An 8872-nucleotide genomic window follows, 5' to 3' on the forward strand; every position below is an offset into this window, starting at 1 on the left:
CTCTGTGGATGGACTTGCTCCCCACAAGGCTCTCATGGGTCCTATCATTTCAGACCCTCAAAACATGTCTTCAGATGCTGATTTTAGAGCGCCACAAAAATTCAACTTTTCTAGCTGACACATGTTTTCTTGTTTCCCAAACAGCCTGTCCAAGGAAGGAGTGGAAACCAGGCAATATCACCATTTCTGGAGAGAAGCAATTCTTGAAATAGAAGCTAGTGATTCCCATGTTAACATGTTTTATTTGCACAGGACTACCAGAACTGGTTGTCCTGTGCAAATCAAAAAGCAGAGAGCCATGGCAGACAGATATTTAAGAGCCACAGATCATAAGCAGGTTTACAAACCTCTAAGTGGGCCTCTGTGTCTCTGGGGTTCCAGTGCCTAAGGTAGATAGTACAATACCTAAAAAAGACAGATTCAGGGTTTGTGTTTTTGGTCTCGATCTTTTGAAGCCACTGCTTTTCAGATATATTCCTACATTGAAATGGACTTTCCACGGAGAAAGACGGTAGGAGTATGAGCTTGGCTAAGATGTTCGTTTACACATTTTCTTCCCTCTGTCATTCCCGTTTTGTAGGTTGTAGACAAAATGCTAGCAAGGTTTCTTGTTTTGACTGCACAAAGGAAAGAAAACAAAGCCTCTGGCGACAGAAACTGCAATAGCTTCATAAACATTGCGATAAGAAAACTGGAACATAACCCATATCTCATGACTTTCGAAAAACCTTCTATCTGCAGGGCACTGTCTTCAAGAATTAGTTCACTTAATAGATTCATAAGTTTCCTACATAAAGACATTAATGGATATTCCATTTCAAGCCACTTAATGGTTGAAACAAACCAAAGCTTCAAAAAAGGTAGCATGTGCTGCTGTATGATATTCACCAAAATGTCTTTTTTCTTTAAGCGTCTACAGATTTGCTTTTAGACAAATGTTATGTTTTTAGCTGAGTTATTTTAAAAGAATATAAATTGCTCTTTTATGTAAAGATTTTTTTTTATTGTAAGATAAAAATGCCAGATTTGCTCTTTTCCTAAAATATCCACAGTTGTTTCTTGAACCAAAACAAGCTTTTGCTTCTGCATAAATTTATCTTCTTCAAATATTGAAATCAAGCAACATTTCATGTTCAAAAATATATTTCAATAAATCTAAGTTTTTGGAGTTGGCCTAGACACTAATCTGCACAGACAACCATGGGAAATGCAGGAAATGCTCAAACAATGACTGTTTCCTGACTAGATGTATGCAAACCAGAGGATGCACAGCATTAGAGTACTCTGGCTTCTCAGGGTACGAAATGCCAGGGCTGGGCAATTTGTACCAATTGTTTGAGTAATTCTTCCTGAAAACTAACTTTGCCTGAAGGCTGTTATCTGTGGGTATGCTGCGTAGTCCTTGTAAGATAAGATTAAGCAATTGGTCCCTTAGTGGTAAGATTAAACAATTAACAGAAAAGCCAAATCAGAAGTTTGCTGTGCTAAGTGCTGAAACCCATCGTGATGCAATTTTGGACAGTTGGATTCTCCTGACAAAATGACTGACAGGTCAAGAGTAATACTACGCTGTTTTATTAGCACAATAGCAGGCACAGGATAAGATCATGCTTATTAAAATCAAGCCTTTTTTCTTCAGAAATAATAACACTGGCTACGATTATTAAGGCTAATAAGAAGTTTATTCTTCAGAGAGGCGGTGGCTTTTTGGATATTCCTATTCTTGAAGTAATTTCACTGAGATTACCTGAAGAATTTCAGTTGATTCAAATGACACCATATACACAAAACCTCCAAATTATTCCTACAGAAACTAAAAAAGAAAAATTGAAGAACCTACAACAGGGTACATAAGTTCATGCACAGGTACATAAGATTCCCTTAGGCCTTATTTCTGTACAGCAAAATCTCTTCATTATGCATGTGTGGACTTCAATTTAAGGGAGTGTTTCAGACATGATTCACTGGACTCATTTACATATAACTATGGGAGTAAGTATTCCTTCTCCCACTTCTCCAGCCTCAACCAAACATTAACTAATTATGTGAGAAGTAGATGCCCTGGATTTAAGTATTTTCTTAGATTCCAGCATGCGAAAGGAAGCACTGGCATTTCAGGACAGCAGAAGGAAGCTGTACTGGTAGACAGTACAGTACTCTTGCATTACAGTGGTCAGATATGTTCCCATAGCAATCAAATTTCTCATCATTCACTGCTGAAGTTTTGCACAATAAATTATTCAGTTGTTCATAAAGAAAACCTCTAGTGCCATGGATTTAAAGACGTATTTAGTACAATTACAAAAACTGTCTTCAAATGATCACGCAAAGAAAAACTTCCACAGGATACCAACCAGTATAGATAAATTGAAGGAGAACAGACAGGTCTGAGTTAGATTGCCCTTTCAGAACAGTGTGTGCTTCTGAGCTGAGAAATGCCAGAGTGCTCCAAATTTTCAGATACCAGTTAGCTTTAATACAACAAAGTCAAACATTCAGTGACATGAAACTTCACATGCACACATGTGCATACACCAACCACAAATAATATTTTGGCTGTTTTGATTAATGCAACAGCATACATGTGATATTTTGGCTGTATTAAGAAACAGGCTTTCATTCCCACTTCAGGAGAGAGTCTGACTAATTTACATACTTTGCACAGCTGGACAAGCATATGAAAACCAGCACTTTGTACACCTTATGTGCATGTCGATCAGCACACAGGCTACTAGGGAGGCAAGTGGCTACAGCCTCTGAGTTAAACACTTTACCACATCACCTCCTTCCATCAGGACTTCTCCCATTATACATCTGGAAAAATCTTAACAATCCACACCAGAGTAGCTTTGAATTATGTAAAAGATGGGATAAATTCCTTTTAAGAAACAAAACAGAAATCTCCTTCCCCTGAGCCACTGATGAAGTAGGTCTGCTCTGACCTGGGACACCCAGATGTCATATGGGAGTTGCCTTCCCCCCACTTCCAGGTCAGTCACTTGCAAAGCAGTGACAAGGTCTGTACAGATTAGGTTGTTTGTGAAGTATTAGGTGCCGAAGCTCCCAGACTGTTAGACACCCTAATAACACCTCTCACTAAAGAATGCCAGCAGTCAGAATATCCCTTTCTGCAACTGCTCCGTCGTAGCGGAGTACAGCAAACATGGGACACAGATCTGTCTCTCACTTCAGCCACAGACCACTTTCCTTGTTTAAACTGTGATGGCCTTTATGTGAGTGAAACTGACAGTTACAGCGATGAACTGTGACAATGCCATTCGTAGGCTCCTGCTTAAATCTCTCTATTAAACATAAGCCCTCACGGAGGCAGAAGCTATGATATCAGTTTAACAAAAGCTGACTGATGTATTAATGAGAGAGACTCATCAGCAAAATTAGATCTGCTGTTCAGCAGGGGCTGAGTGTATTGCCCTGTTTGTGTTAGAAGTGCACATGCTGGCACCCAGGATTTCCGGATAAATGATAACCCTCCCCTCCACACCGCAGCATCTCTGACTTCCTACAGCAAGTGAAACAACTCAGAGTTTGGCCAACGATGAGAAAATATTTTCTGTTAGTGCTGCATACCCTGCAAAGCATATGTTTAAGAAGAAAGCCTTAAGCATGAATTCTAACACCCTGTGCCTGACTTGGAGTGCCACTCAGTCTGTTAACACTGCATTTGGCTAGTGTCCCCTTGTCACTTTTCTGAAATACCAACAAAGAAAACACAAATCCTTTGGGCAAACGAAGCAGAGGTGCAAATTGCACTCACACCTCCCTGTCTTGCTGCACTATCACTTCTTGTCTTCATAGCAATACAGACTTGTTTGCTTACTCATGTTAAGTAGCCACAGATCACACCTGCAATAGGGATCAGTCACAACACGTTACCTTAAGTTCCATGCTATACTGTAAGAGACAAGGCTCTGCATAGGAGGAAAAAAAAGACCTCAGTGTTGTTACGGATCCGGATTTGGTGCTATTCTTCTGAAAAGATCCCACCCTTCTCACCACCACCGTGACCAGTGTGCGACAGTGGGTAGGGAGGAGAGACTGCTTTGCTACAAGCAGTGGTCAAGTATCTCTGACAGCTTACTGCAAGTTTTGCTACTATCCTAGGAAAGAAGCTACTGAATACAGAGAAGGGGTAGATGCAGCTTCTGATAAATTAAACCTCCCAAGGGGAAAAAAAAAGAAAACCACAGAAAAAAAGGGCACTTAGACATAAGAGGTCGAGTCGACTTTGAATTGCTCACTGAAGAGTTCACAAAACACCCACAATCTCCGTCCCTACTTTCCCCCCACACCCTAGTGACAATTTTGGCTGGCATAAAGCACAGTTTTACAAACCAGGAAAGTTAATGATGCAGCACTAGGTAGATGCAAGGAATCTTGGAGGCCTGAATATTCAATCCTCAGCACTTAACTTTGATCGCATTGCCATTATAAAAGCTTGAAAATGTAGAATTGATATGAACAGGTCATATTTGAGTTCAGTTTTGTAATGAGCAAATTTAACCATTGTTAAAAAATATTTATCTTTGAAGGGGAAAACACTCTACAATTGATTATATTTAATTTACATCTAATTATAATGATTACTTAGCAATTAAAATCTTCAATCATGCTTTGTTGAATTGATTTTCAAATATACCATGTACAACCTTGATACTGACAAGATTTACCAGCAGAGAGAAAAATATTTCATAGCCAGTAACTGTCTCTATTCTAGAAATGTCCAATACAGAATATATGAAGCCAGATTAACACTAGTGCTGCATGAATATGGCTTATTCTTTGGAAAAATATCAGATGTAGGGAATTTCAATTAATGACACAGTACTGGAGGACATGAAATCAATTTGGCCTCAGAAGCCTCAAAAAGGAAACCTGAGATAAATGAAACTCCCTTTTTTCATTCTCCATAAAATTAACAATGTATCCTCGTGGATTATCATTTGAAGATTTAACATTAAAAATAAAAATCAGAAGCACTGAAGACTGACAATTAAGAAGAGAAAGTGCAGAACAGAGACACAAAATACAGAAAAAAAATTAATTCCCCCAATAAAAATCCATACTGTATTTTGCATAAGAAAAATTGGGGAACAGGCATCCTGCAAGTTCAGGACAGTTCCTGGAAAGCCCTAGTTGAATATGAGATGCACCCTTAAGCAATAATTCACTTCCTAGCAGCAAAGACTACTACTAAAACAAATCTTTAGCTTAGACCAGTGTATTGTCCAAACTACGCTCATTGAATAAAAAGACAAGGAAATTTCTTAGACTTTGATTCCCAAAAGCAGATTTTTCCGCAATCTTCAACAACTCGGATGTTTATTGCCTGTTACTAGTGAATGTGTCCATACAGGAGACGTCCTGAGTAACTAATTGTAACGGGTAGTAGAAGCCATACCTGTGGCTCATTAGGAGAGGACTCCTGGGCGTTTCTTTTCCTGCCCTCATTTGTTCCTACAGATACTTTGGTTAAGAGATTGGGAATGCAAACTGCTGTCCTGAGAAGAGAAATGCAAGCTCTAGAACCACAATCCCTTTCAGTGTTACTCATGATCAGTATGTATCTTAAAAGAAAAGGTCATAGCAGCCAAAATTAAAATGCAATAACTTTTGAAGTAATTAGCCGTAGTACCTTTTTCTTGTGTTTTGTGAAATCTGTACAAACAGGTGGCATTGTGTTCCTCATCTTGATGAGAAAACGCCACCCCTTTAAAAAACTGGAACCTGTATAATATGCTCTATTTTACAGCATAATAAAGTTTGTTTTGTATTTTACAGAATAAAACAATATACTCACATATGGTAATACCACTTTCAAGGATAATCCATACTTTCATTTACATTGTAGTCTCTGGAGATATTTTTGTTACATACAGGAAGATGATATGTATAAACAATTATAGACTGAGCAGATAGTTTCAGCTCTTTATGCGTCATCTTCCAAATGTTTCTTTAATGAAGACAAACCACTTCTTGCTGAGATTGCAGACCTTTTTAAAGCATACATTAATATTTCCAGAGCTTATTAAAACTACACCTTCTAAATTTTTAAACATTTAGCTATTACAACTGTCACAATTCCAAGGCAGAAAGGAGAGGCGAATTACAATGCATTATCGTGCATGCAATGGTTGAGCACAGCCATGGTTTTTCAACCAACAGACTTAGAAATCCAGAAGAGAATCACAGTAACTTCCCATTTCTATATAAATTTTAATGCATGGCATGAAAAGTTAGTAATTTGTGAACTGCCATGTGCTTTCTCCTCAGTGTTCTTCAGTCTCAAAGCCCAAAATACTAACACTTTCTCCAAGATCATTCCACTCATATTGTCTCCCTTTCCTTTTGAAATTATTTTATGTATTATGCCAAGAGGAATGCAAATGAGAGCTTTTTTAAGGAAAATCCATCTCTCGCAAAATTTAAAATCTTATGCTTTAAAAGAACTCTCGTATTGGTAAGATTTAATGCATCATCTCCATCAAGACAAATACTTTAGAATTTTCAGTTCTTTGACCAGACATCAGGAGAGAAAACTGCTGTAACTGCCCTATTTAAAAACAAAACAAAAGAAATTAAACCAACCATGTTTCAACCAAATGTTTACAATTTGCTGGTTTGCTGAAGAGTTAAAGAGGTTCTTTCCCCAGAGGTAAAAATGAAAGCACTAAAAGAATCAAAGGTGCAATGCCACCAGTTCTTTTCAAATACTTGAAGAGTGTGAAGACTTCTCAGCTTTGGTGTTCTTCCCCTTTTTGAAAGGAGCAGACAGTTACACTAAATGTGAATAGCTAAAGAAGTTACTAGGAATTCACACAATGCAGTATCTCCTCAAAGATAACTCAGTATGAAGCAAACTGTAGAACTTCAAAGTTGAACTTTTTGTGTTGCTTGTAAGTGAATAATCTGCAAGGGAAGCTTGATTTCCAACATGGTGTCTTGTTGCAGTCAGCTGCTGCAAAGCATAGGGTCATGAACAATAAATAAATTCATCTGTTTTCTGCATTAGACATATGCACACCGATACCAGCAGTTAGGAGACTAAAACTAAACTATGGCTTTCTATTAACTGTTTTCCAGCCCTGCAGGAAGGAAAAAACCCTACCAACTGATGCTTATGTTTGTCTCATTCCAGGCGAGAAATAGCTACATCTATCACTGCAGATAAGATTTTTATATATAAATGTCTTTCTACACACATACCAGGAAAAAGCAGATGCTGCGATACAACTGGTGGTTATTTAGGAGCTTTTCTCTCAAAACCATACGTCCTCCAGATGTACAGACAATACAGTGCTGAGATTTTTTTTTTAATGGTTGTTTGTTTCTCTGTTTTTGGGGTTTTTGTTTGTTTTGGGGTTTTGTTTTGTTTTTTGTTTTTTTACACACATCATGGTTATGCATAAGTCCCAGCTGCTCAACTGAAAATTAAAAGCATAAGTTTATCCCATTTCTTTCAGTGGACTCACCAATTGCTGAAAGCACTTCCTCATGTAAACTACTCCAGGGACTCACTGGTTTCCAAAAAGAACCCAAACGCACTCAAACCCTTGATGATCTCCACTGGAGCTCAGAGTATCTAACAGCTGCAAGAGACTGCTCTAGCAAATTACTCCCAGCTACAAAAAGAATAAACAACCACTACAGGAAAAAGGCTCTCTGCCAGTAAAATATTAATGCATTTTTAGGCAGCTGCTGTTTGCCCTGAATCTTGGTTCATGTTTTCTCAAAGGTAAAAATCCTTCTGTAAATTGCTGTTCCTCTTACCTGTTTTTTCAAAAAGATTAGCAAAAAGTAGCATGGTCTAGAAAAGATTTCAGAAAATCTTCAGCGCTTATGTTTTCAGTCAAAGTTCATTACAGAAAACAGCTTTATATTTTTCCTGTTTCAGGCAGTATTGCTTGTCTAAGACTATTTAGTCTTGTAGAACACCACCTGTTCATAGAAATATTTTATGGCAAACCTAAACATGGTTAAACTTTGCATTTTCTCATTTCCTACATAAGTTTGCTTATAACTATAACTTCCTAGCAACTGCTCTTCACTGAGCTTTTGAGCACATTTTCCACGACATCACGGTGTGTTTCATCCCAGAGCAATGCAGCTGCTTCAGTGATTCTTCAACACAGATCTGCTCTTTAGCAGTCACTGATTAGGAATTTCAAAGCGGAGGCATCTAGCATCAGGCAAAAACGGTACAAAAATCTGAAGGCACTAGCAGAAATCTTCCCTGCAGTTTTAGCAGCATAAGCCATGAAGAATAGCACACAATTATGCACAAAATTATACATTATTGTATGTCTCTACCTAAGTGAATACTGGAGTGTCGGCCCAGCAGTGAAGCAAATATGAAATGGCTGTAACCAGGCACTTGTTCATAGAGTGGACAAAGTATCTGAAGCAAGTTTAAGGTAGTATTTTTAGATCATTCATTCCACCTCATCAAAACAGTTCCAGGGCTTTTTAAGTAGGGATTATTTCCAGCAATGGAAGCAAATTCTTCAAAAAGCATTTTTCTTTTGACCAATATTTACTATAATTGCTTGAGTTCAAACTGAACCAAATACTCCTCACTTAAGAACTGTTTCAAAGCAGCAGCACTTACAGCTGAATCAATGGTAAAAAGCAATGGACCTAGTCAGTCCCAGCATGGCATCATCCTAAAAATAATGGTTGCAAGATCCTCCAGTGATTAATACAGAAATTCAGCTCTTCTGCTAGAAAGGAGTGATTACAAGGCTCAGTATTTCAGGGGCTCATTCCTGTTCTGCATACATGCAGGGGCGTTAGGACCACCACCTAGCACCCCATCACCACTCCGAGGCAGTGAGGGGAAGCAAAGCAGCAGGAA

Source organism: Buceros rhinoceros, unplaced genomic scaffold (genome assembly GCF_000710305.1).
Source record: "Buceros rhinoceros silvestris isolate BGI_N320 unplaced genomic scaffold, ASM71030v1 scaffold9952, whole genome shotgun sequence".
Lineage (NCBI taxonomy): Eukaryota > Metazoa > Chordata > Aves > Bucerotiformes > Bucerotidae > Buceros > Buceros rhinoceros.